Source organism: Balaenoptera ricei, chromosome 5 (assembly GCF_028023285.1).
Source record: "Balaenoptera ricei isolate mBalRic1 chromosome 5, mBalRic1.hap2, whole genome shotgun sequence".
NCBI lineage: Eukaryota > Metazoa > Chordata > Mammalia > Artiodactyla > Balaenopteridae > Balaenoptera > Balaenoptera ricei.
Genome location: NC_082643.1, coordinates 73,017,102 through 73,028,490, shown reverse-complemented (window position 1 = coordinate 73,028,490; position 11,389 = coordinate 73,017,102). Strand labels below are relative to the sequence as shown.

The 11,389-nt window shown below is 32.7% G+C and overlaps 1 pseudogene; it reads right to left on the bottom strand.

The window, feature by feature from the left end:
- Positions 1-5,068: 5,068 nt before the first annotated feature.
- Positions 5,069-6,346, bottom strand: LOC132366524 (heterogeneous nuclear ribonucleoprotein A3-like; annotated as a pseudogene).
- Positions 6,347-11,389: the final 5,043 nt, after the last annotated feature.

Genomic DNA, 11,389 nt, shown 5'->3' with positions numbered 1-11,389 from the left:
ATTGTATTACCTTGTCAACTTTTGTTGAAAATTAGTTACTGTTATATATGTAAGCCTATGTTTGGACTCTTCTGGTCCAATGATCCTTACACCAATATCACACTATCTGGATTAGTATAGATTTGTTGTAAGTCTTGAAATCAGAAATTGGGAGTTCTCATACTTTATTCTTTGTTTTCAAAATTGTTTTGACTACTTTAGCTTCTTTACATATCCATAAATATTTTCAAATAAACTTATTAATCTATAACAAAACAAAAAGCAAAAAAAACTGCTGGGATTGTGTCTGAAATTGCTTTGGATGCACAAATCAATTTGGAAATAATTGATATTTTAATAATATTGAGTCTTCCAAATAAACTTTTCATTTAGTTAAATTTTCTTTGATTTCTCTCATTGATGTGTTAGTTTTCATCATATTCATTTTATAAAGACTTTGTTAGATTTTTCCCTAAGTGCTTCACATGTTTTGATCCTATTATAAGTAAAATTTTTAAAATTTTGATTTTCAGTTGTTTACTGCAAGTATAATTTTTATTTCCCCATTTATTTAGTTTTTATTTTTTAAATCAAATATATTTTGTTAAAATTATTCCTATAGATGTCATTTTTCATACTGTATTAAATAGTCTCTTAAAATTTAAATTAAAAGACTTTTTATCACTGGTATATATAAAAAATGATTTTAGTAGGCCTTGTATCCTGCAACCCTACTAAATACATTCATTGGCACTGGAGAAAATTTGTAAATTCTTTGGGATTTTTCTATGTAGACAATTATATCAAAGTATGAATAAAATAAATTTTAGTTATTTCTTTCTCATCTCTATACTTTTACTGTTTTGGGGTGTTTTTTTTGCCTTATTTTACTGGTTAAGACTTTTATTATGATATTGAGTAATAATGGTTAGAGAGGACATCACTGCCTTACTCTCCATCTTAGCAAGAATGCATTTGTCAATATTACTGTACACATATGTATAGATATATATATGATATTAGCTGCTTTTTTTTTGGTAAATGCCTTTAACCAGGTTGAGAATGTTCCCTTGTATTCCTCCTTTGCTGACAGTTTTTATCATAAAGGTCAAATTATTTTTGGAAAAGGCAAGGAATGAAGTGTTCCTAAAAGCCTCTGGAGAGGGTGCAGCTTTGCCAACTCATGATTTACACCCACTTATACTGATTTCAGGTTTTTGGTCTCCAGAAATGTGAGAGAATAAATTTCTTTTGTTTTAATCCACCAGATTTGTAGTAATTTGTTATAGCAACCAGAAGAAACTAATACAATGTTCTTGAGGGATATTTAGTAGGATTTTTCTTCCTCCTCATAAAATGAGTTGGAAATTCTCAACTTTCTTCTATTTCCTGGAAGAATTTGTGTATAACTGGTACATTCTTCCTTTAATGTTTGTTAGTATTTGCCAGTGAAGTTATCTGGGCATGGAGTTCTCTTTGTTGGGAGGTTTTTAACTAGAAACTCAATTCCTTTAATAGACATGTAATCAGCCCTGTTATCTATTTCTTCCTGAGTGAACGTTGGAAGTTTCTATATTTTGAGGAAATTGTACATTTTATGTAAATTACTAATTTAGTGACTTAAAATTGTTCATAATTTTGCCTTAATGTCCTTTTAACTGGGGTTTGGCAAACTATAGCCTGAGAGCCAAATCTGGCCCTGTTTTTATACACCCCACGAAGTGAAAATGTTTTTTACATTTTTAAATTGTCGCAAAAAGAGTCAAACAACAAGAATATGCTACAGAGGCTGTATTGTGGCATGGAAATTCTGAAGTATTTATTATTGGTCCATATAAAGAAAAAAAATTACCAATACTTGCTATGATGTCTGTAGGATCTAAAGATGTCACTTCTTTCGTTCCTGATTTTGGTAATTTGTGTTGTTTTTTTTTTAAATCGATTTTGTGATCAATCAGGCTGAGGATTATTAATTGTATTGATCTGCTCAAAGAACCACCTTTTTTGCTTCATTGGTGTTCTTTAGTGTCTTTCTGTTTTTAATTTAAATGATTTCTGTTCTTATCTTTATGTTTTTATTTCTTCTTTCCTTCTTTTTTTACTTTTAATCTATATATACCTTTATAAATAAAGTAGTTTCTTTATAGGTCATACGTAGCTCAGTCTTGTTTTTTATTCAATCTGATAAGCGCATCATTTTATCTGGGGTGTTTAGACCATTTCAGTTTAACTTGATCTGGGATATGATTAGTCTTAATCTATGATACTAATCCTTATTTTCTGTTTGTTCCATCTATTCTTTGTTCTTTTTCATCCTTTTTCATGTCCTTTTGTATTAATTATTTTCATGATTTCATTTATTTTCACTACTACTTATATCTCTTTTTGAAGTTTATTTAGTAAATATTTAGTTTGAAATAATTTCAGACTTACAGAAAATAGTAATAAAAAGAAATATAGGGACACCCTTCTGTGATAGTCCCAACTGTAAAAATTTCCCCACACCTTTGATTATTTTTTCCGTATATACATATTCTTCTTCATAATATTGTTACTAATCATTATCATTATTATTGAACCATTTGAGGGTAAGTTGTAGACATGATATCTCTCAACTCTAAATACTTCTGTGTGTATTTCCTAGGAACAATGATCCAAATTAGGAATTTAAGATTTTTACAATACTACTATATAATTTATAGACATTATTCATACTTTGACATTTGTTCCAATAATGTTGTTTATAGTGAATCTATCTTTGTCTATTTTACCCTTGATATTTTTTAAGAGAGTAGGCAAGTTATTTTGTAGAATGTTCCTCTGTCTGGAGTTTTCTGACATTTCCTTCTGACTAGATTTAGGTTACATGATTTTGGCAAGAACACAAACGAAAACATTTTTTGTCCTTCTCCAAGCATCATACCAGGAGGCACAGGTCATTTTTTTTTCACCCATTTCTCCCACAACGCCATTCCTCACCTCTAGCAACCACCAGTATGTTCTCTGTATCTATGAGCTTGGTTTTGCTTTTTGTTTTCTTTTTTTTTAGATTCCATGTAAAAGAGAGATCATACAGTATTTGTCTTTCTCTGACTTATTTCACTTAGCATAATACTGTCTAGGTCCATCCATGTTGTCACAAATGGTAGGATTTTATTCTTTTTTGTGCCTGAGTAATATACTCACAACTCGTATCACAATTTCTTTATCCATTCATCCATCGATGAACACTTAAATCGTTTTCATATCTTGGCTATTGTAAACAATGCTGCAATGAACATGTAGTTGTATATCTTTTTGAGTTAGTATTTTCATTTCTTTGCATAAGTGGATTTGCTGGACCATATGCTAGTTTCATTTTTAACTTTTTTAGGAACTTCCATACTGTTTTCCAGAGTGACTGCACCAATTCACATTTCCATCAACAATGTACTCGAGTTCCCTTTTCTCACATCCTCACCAACACTTATTTGTTGTTGTTTTTTTGTAACACCCATTCTAACAGGTGTGGGGTGGTATCTCATTGAGGTTTTGATTTGTATTTACTGGAAGATTAATGATGTAGAGCATCTTTTCATGTAAATGTTGGACATCTGTGTGTCTTCTTTGGAAAAATGTCTATTCAGATCTTCTGCCCGTTTTTTAATCTGATTGTTTGTTTTGTTATTGAGTTGTATGTGTTCTTTATATATTTGGGATATTAGCTTCTTATCAAATATATGATTTGCCAATATTTTCTCCCATTCATTGGGTTGCCTTTTCATTTTGTTGATGGTTCCCTTTGCTATTCAGAAGTTTTTAGTTTGATGTAGTTCTACTTGTTTATTTTTGCTTTTGGTGTCAGATTATAAAAATCGTTGCCAAGACCTATGTCAAGATGATTACTGCTTATATTTTATTGTAGGAGTTTTATGATTTTAGGTCTTATGTTCAAGGCTTTAATCCAATTTGCGTGTATGTTACTCATATTTCTTTTTCTTAGTAGTAGCCATAGGGCTTACAATATTCTTCTTTAACTTATCACATTTCACATGCAAATAACATTATACCAATTCACAAAGAATTTAAGAATATTATAACAATATAATTCCAATTATGCATTCCCATCCATTCTACTATTGTTCTCATAATTTTACTTTTATATATGCTGTAAGGTCCACATTATATTTTCACATTTTTGCTTTAGAGAATCAAATATGTTTTAAAGTATTAAAAATAAGAAAGTATGTAATTTCTATTTGCATCTTTTTTGTGTATATTATTTCCCACATTCTTTTTTCTTTGCCTAGATTCAAGTTTCTATCTGGTATCATATTACTTAACATGGTCTGAAAAATTTCTTAACATGGCATGCTGTCAGTGAAAAATGTTCTTTATTTCATCTTAGTTTCTTGTAAGATATATTCTTTGGATGTACAATTCCACTTTGAGTGTTTTTATTTTTTGCCCAGTGCTTTGAAGATGTAAAACTCTTGTATTCTGGCTTGCATAATTTCTGATCAATAAGATTATTTTTATTTTTTCTTGGTGTGTAATGTTTTCTTTTCTTCCCTGATTGCATTCAAAATTTTGAAAATCTTTTTTCCCCCCACACATTTTGACTATGATGTATCTAAGTGGGTAGTTTTTTTATGTTTGTTTCTCTTTGTATATATACTGATTAAGATTCTATGGGCATTTTGATCATTATCTCTTCAAATTTTTCTTCTGCACCCAAATTTTCTCTTCTCCTTCTGGGACCCCAATTATACATATACTTGACTGTTCCATGTTTTTTCTCTGCTCTTGGATTCTCTCTTTTTTCTTCTTTCTCTCTTTTATGTCCATCTACTAATAAATCCATTAAAGGAATTCTTTATATCTGGTAGCATTTTTAGAATTCTAGTATTCTTTTTTTTTTTTAAAGTTAAAAATTCCTTAATTTTTTATTCCTGGTACCACTACCACAATTTACAGGGCAATATACCTCATGTAATGAAAAGAAAAAGAAAAAGAAAAAGCTACAAAAGATAAAAGACCTCAGGAATGTACATCTAATTGACACTGCATTGCATTAATCAATAGCTGCACTTTTTGCAAACTGGCTATGACAGTCCTGAACAAGAAGGGTTTCCTGTTTAAGCTGCAGTAACTTTTCTGACTGTGGATCATCGTTCCTTCTGTGGCAGATTTTTACAGTTCCTCTAATGCATTTGGGACGACTGTCTCAAAGTAACCTGCAGCTTTCCTGACAATTCCTCACTCTCTCTCCTGCTAAGAACTGTAGCCCTTTTATTCTGAGTTTTTAGAACCTTCTGCTACCATATCCACCACTTCCACCACCAGATCCATAACCACCACCATAGGGACTTCCCGAGCTTCTTCCACCAAAACTGCCCCCCTTCATGGGTCCATAATTTGATTGCTGTTGTACACTATAATTTCCAAAATCATTATAGCTCCCACCACCACCATAGTTACCTCCAAAATTTCCTCCTTCATTGTAACCATCATATCCTCCACCACCGCCACCATATCCACCACCTTGGTTTCCATATCCTGGTCCACTACCACCATAGCCTCCTCTACTACTGTAACCAGGACCACCGCCATAGTTACCACCGTCGCCTCCAAATCCATTATATCCACCATCACCTCCTCCATAACTACCTCTGCTGCCACCACCTACACCACCATAGCCTCCTCTTCCACCAAAGTTTCCACCACAGCCAAAGTTTCCTCCACGACCCATAAAATTGCCAGATCCACCTCCACGACCTCTTTGTGATCCAGCAGATTGCATTTCTTGTTTAGAAAGGGCCTTTTTCACTTCACAATTATGCCCATTAATAGTGTGGTATTTCTGAACAACAATTTTATCAACTGTATCATGATCATCAAAAGTTACAAAAGCAAATCCTCTCTTTTTTCCACTCTGCCTGTCTTCCATAACTTCTATGGTTTCAATCTTGCCATACTTTTCAAAGTAGTCTCTCAAGTTATATTCTTCTGTATTTCTTTAATACCACCAACAAAAATTTTCTTCACTGTTAGATGGGCACCAGGCTTTACAGAATCCTCTCTAGAAACAGCTCTCTTTGGTTCCACTACACGCCCATCAACCTTGTGTGGTCGAGCACACATTGCTGCATCCACCTCTTCAACACAAGAGTAACTCACAAAACCAAAGCCCCTGGAACGTTTTGTTTGGGGGTCTCTCATCACCACACAATCTGTAAGTGTGCCCCATTTCTCAAAATGTTCTCTTAAGCTATCATCTGTAGTTCCAAAGCTCAGACCACCAATAAACAGTTTTCTCAACTGTTCTGGTTCCTTTGGATCATGGCCCTCCATTTTGAGACCGGACTCGCCTCTTCCAACTCTAGTTCAATATCTAGAATTCTAGTATTATTATTTTACCTTATTATGTTATCTATCTTTTTACTAAACTTTCCCCACACATGTATGTTGTCTACTTTTTCCAGTAGATCCTCTAACATATTAATTTTAGTTATGTAAATGTCCCTATCTCATAATCCAAGACCAGGGCCATCTCTGAGTCTGATTTTGTTGATTGCTTTATCTCTTGACAATAATTGTAATTTTTTGTCTTACATTTTTCAATGTCTCATAATTTTCTTGAGTATCAGGAATTGTATGTAAAATAATACAGACTGAAGTAAATAGTGTTTATGCTTGTAAATGGTCATGTCTCTTTTGTTATGCCGTTAGTGTAGGGGGATGAGCTAATTTAGTTTGTAGTTGAACTCTATTTGGGTTTTGTTATTGCTATTATTATCTTCAGGGATACTATGATGGTTAATTTTCTGTGTCATCTTGACTAGGCTAAGGGATACCAAGATAGCTGGTAAAAATAGCTTGCTTGTCTGTGAGGGTATTTCCAGAAGAGATTAGCATTTGAATTAGTAGATTTAGTAAAGAAGATTGCCCTCACCAATTCATCATTCAATCTGTTGAGGGCCTGATTAGAAGAAAGAGGCAGAGGAAGGGCAAATCTACTTGCTCTTCTTGAATGGTGATATCCATATTCTCCTGCCCTAGGACAGCAGGGCTTCTGTTTCCTGGGTTTTTGGACTCAGACTGGAACTCATATCTCTGGCCTCCTGGTTCTCAGTCATCTGGGTTTGGACAGGAACTACACCAGCTTTCCTGGGCCTCCAGTTAGAGATGGCTGATCATGGGACTTCTCAGCCTCCCTAATAAGATGAGACAATCCCTTATAATAAATCTTTTTCTACATGTTTGTACGTATATATCCTATTGGTTTTATTTCTCTAAAGAACCTGACTCATACTGATACATATTCTTCAAATTCTTCTAGTAATGGGCTGTTGTTTCCTTGTGTAGAAAGTAGGGAGTAGAGAAACAGACTTTTTTTTAATGGCCCTCCTCCTCTTTCAACTTTAGTCATTTCTGCACACCTGCAACCACAGATAGGCTCTTTCTACGTGACTTCACCCTTCCTAATGCCAGGCTATTGCTGCTTGTTACTGTTGCTTGAACTAAGTGGGATGTGGAGATAGTGGTTTGCTATTGCCCTGGTCCAGCCTCAGTCAGAGACTAACCTGGTGTTATCAGACTTGGGAATAGGACTTTCTCTGCATTTATTCTCTTCCTCCTCATGGCAGCCAAGCTCTTCTTTATGACTTCAGTTGGTCTTGGGTGAAAGCTTCTACAATATTCTAAATAAAAATCAGTTCAAATTAAGTATATTATTCTAAAATATTTTCATATGCAAAGTAAGCTGTTAAAATTGAGAAATACATCAGCATATAAAATTGGTGATAGCTGCCATTAAATGAATAATTACTTTTTATTGGGATCTGTGTTGTGTTTTTGCATATATTTAGTATTTCATTTAATCCCTGGAAGAAATCTTCCACTTTATAGTATTATACTTACTTTATAGATAGAGTAATGAAAACTCAGAGAAGTTAAATAACTTGCCCAGGGTTACACAGCTACTAAATGGCAGAGCTGGTATTTAAATCCCAGATCTTCCTAACTCCAAAACCCTGCTGCTTTCCACTATACTTCAAAAGAATTTAAGTAGCTACTTAAAGCTAAGAGCATAATTGCTTCATTTAACTAACATGATGCTAGCAAAACATCAAAGAAGGAAATTGCAAATTGGATACCAATGGTAAAAAAGCATTGATTTCTTTAATCATAAAAGAAACTTGGGACTTGAATATCCAAAATAACTAAAGTGACTTTTTCCACCTAAATTTAAAGATATCTTCTCAAAGTTTTTCTTTTCATCTTAATTTAGTAGATGCATGGGTTTATTGACGGTGATTTATGATTATAAATTAAACTCAGGGTATCAGAATCTGTTAATGAAATCAGTCTCAGAAGCCTCAGCTCAAGTGTCTTTGTTATAGCCTCTCATTAAAGAGATCATAAGCTTACTCAAAGACAAGATTAAATAATCATGATGTTATAGAAGGAACATAATTTATCAGATATAGAAGTACAAGCAGTAAAGGTGACTACAGAGAAATACTAGAAAGTAAAAATCATTCATATAAGCAATATGACCCATGATCTCTGAAGTTTAAAGTTACTCTCTGGTAATAAAATAGATGTTTGTTAGTATCCCAAATATATTTAAAGTTAGCATTATGTATAACACAAAGCAGAGAAGAGTTCTGTCAACTTATGATATCATTTCTTGGTAAGACATTGTTTACAGTGAAGTCTGCAGCAAAGTCTGATAATTTAAGCTTCATGATTGAGCTTCATCTCATGCATGACCATGTGATATTGACAAGTAAATAAGTAAAGAGTTAGGTCCTGAGCTATTGTTGATGATGATTCACTGTATGTGTCATCAGTGCAAATGGAGGCTCTGTTTTAAGTTGAACAGAGGAAGTCTTGTAGCCAAAGAAATTTAAAATACAACCTGTCTCTAGTTACCAGGCAGAAGACCATTGATACTTTGGGAACACATGGATTCAATGGAGACTCCAGAGACACCATTATTCAGACTGGAGATGGATGTGGGTCGTTGCAGTTGGGGGTGGGGGAGGGGAGATGGAGAAAAAACTTCAGTAACCAGAGGAAAAAAAACTTCAGTTTATATTTCACTAAAGTGAAATATAAACATCTCAGAATTGACCAGAAGATGTGGAAAAGGACAATATGGTGAATCCCAGGAAAAAACACAAATTGGATCACAGCTTCTCTTTTATAAAAAGGTTAAATATTATTACCTGTTACTTAATGAAGAGAAACTAAAAATTAATAATAAAAGCCACTCTCCTTTGGAATTCATTGTGTATAAGTATAGTTTAGGAAATTCTACATAGTATTCATAAATGAGTGTAGATTTACTTATGCTCAATAAGTCCTTTTGTCAACTTCAAAACTTTCTGAGTTAAATGAAAACACTTTAATATTGTTTCATACTGATATATGAAACGTGAATATTTTCTGAATATTAGAATTAAGATTTTGGTACCCAGAATGAACAAAATCAGGAATAAAAGCCCATCCTCAAACAATCCTGCATTAATGAGCCTTAATTTTACTTGGGTATGATACACCTCATAGTAGCATTTACTCCTGTATTCTGAAATCTGTATGTACTGTTTGTCTCCTAAGTAAACTGAGATTTTGGAGGGAAGGAAATCATGAATTATCCATCTTCATGTCTCCAGTGCCTAATATATGCATGGCATACAGGAGGGGCATAATATGTTTATTGAAATAAACTGAATTAAGTAGAATGAATAAAGACTAGGATAAGAGAAGCAATGTGTCATTGCCTAAAGAGGACTGGCACGTGGATTAGGAAGTGGTCTTAAATGGTGACTTTGGCATTAATCAAAGGATGTTTAAAGGATTGAGTTCCTTCATCTAACAATGCAAACTTTGAACTAGATCACTTGTTTTTAAACATTTGGGTTTTGTTTTGTTTTGGTTTTGATTTTATTTATAGTCCTGTTCTCAGATTATAAACTTACCACAAATCCCAATATACAAAAAAACTAAAAAAAGACGTGAACTGGATAAATCAGGGGCACAGGTTATAGAGCCCCGCTTGCTCCTTCCACTGCTGTTTGCTCTCATCTCATACCATACAACAAGAGCAATCCTTAATCAGTCTCCTCAGTAAGAGTTGGAAAGAGTAGAGTTTGAAAACCAGCATTCTACTATGTGATCTTTAAGCAATGAGTAGGTATAAAAAGCACTATATATATAAAATGTGTGTATGTGTAAATAATAAAATATATAAGTATACATAATATATAAATAAAATATATAACAGAATAAAATAGAAGTATAAATAAATAAAATAGAAATATATAAATATAAATAAAATAAAAATATAAAAATAAAATATAATATATAAAAATAATAAAATAGTGTTTTATAGTTACGATAACATGCTATCACCATACCCTGCTCTTGCCATGCCTGCCTTGCTATGATTGAGTCAAGGCTTTCCTATATAAACAATTAAAATGATCATTTGTGCTTGTTCTTACAATTCTGTATGACTCCTTTTAATATATCTTCTTTTTAATATCTAATCTAGCTGTAATTGCTAAAGAAGTATATAAAACAAGAAAGGTGATTCAGTATTAAGGATTCTTCCTCAAGTGTGATTCATTTTGAATTCCATATTTTACTCCTCAGCTGCTTTGTAAAAATAATTTCCTTAATCTAAATTATTGCCATACTCATGAATTTAATGAGTACAAAATTATATAGTAAATATTTTCTATTAATTACATGTTTGAAATATAAATGAAAACTTATTTTAAAATTGCTATAACAGGTTTATCATAATTTAAAATGGTATAGGTTGTGTTTTACTTTGTAAATATCAAAGTAATTTGATAATTACTTTGTAATATTGCCTTGATGTGATCATACATAGTTCGCTTGTCTCCATCAGTGCCCTTTATACTAATAGTATGTCCTGATTAATATATTTTAAAATATTGTCTAACTTTTATGAAAATGCAAGATAAAAATTCTTCCAAAGTTATTCACTGCCAAGGAAATAGAATAAAATCTCTGTTGTATGCTTCAAACCTACAATTTAAACACAACATAGGTTTTATAATTTACACTTGTAGATAAAAACAATTATTTTGACTAGGATTCATATATTCCTTTTGTGCTTATGTATTCTGCAAGAGAACATTTGTGTAGAAGATCAAGCCAAACACAAGCCCTTGCTTTTATGCAGGCTATGTATATAGTAAGCAAAAAAGCAAAAATTCCATTAATACCCTAAGTTTCTTGAGTGTTTAACTTATGTCAGTCTCTGTTCTAATATCTTTAAAGATGTTAAACAGAAAAGAATTTAGGAACAGACTCATGGCTAAGCCCCTTGGAAATGACTCCCTGAACCTGTCACATCAGGAAATTGAAGGATCAGAAAGCTGCCTCTGCA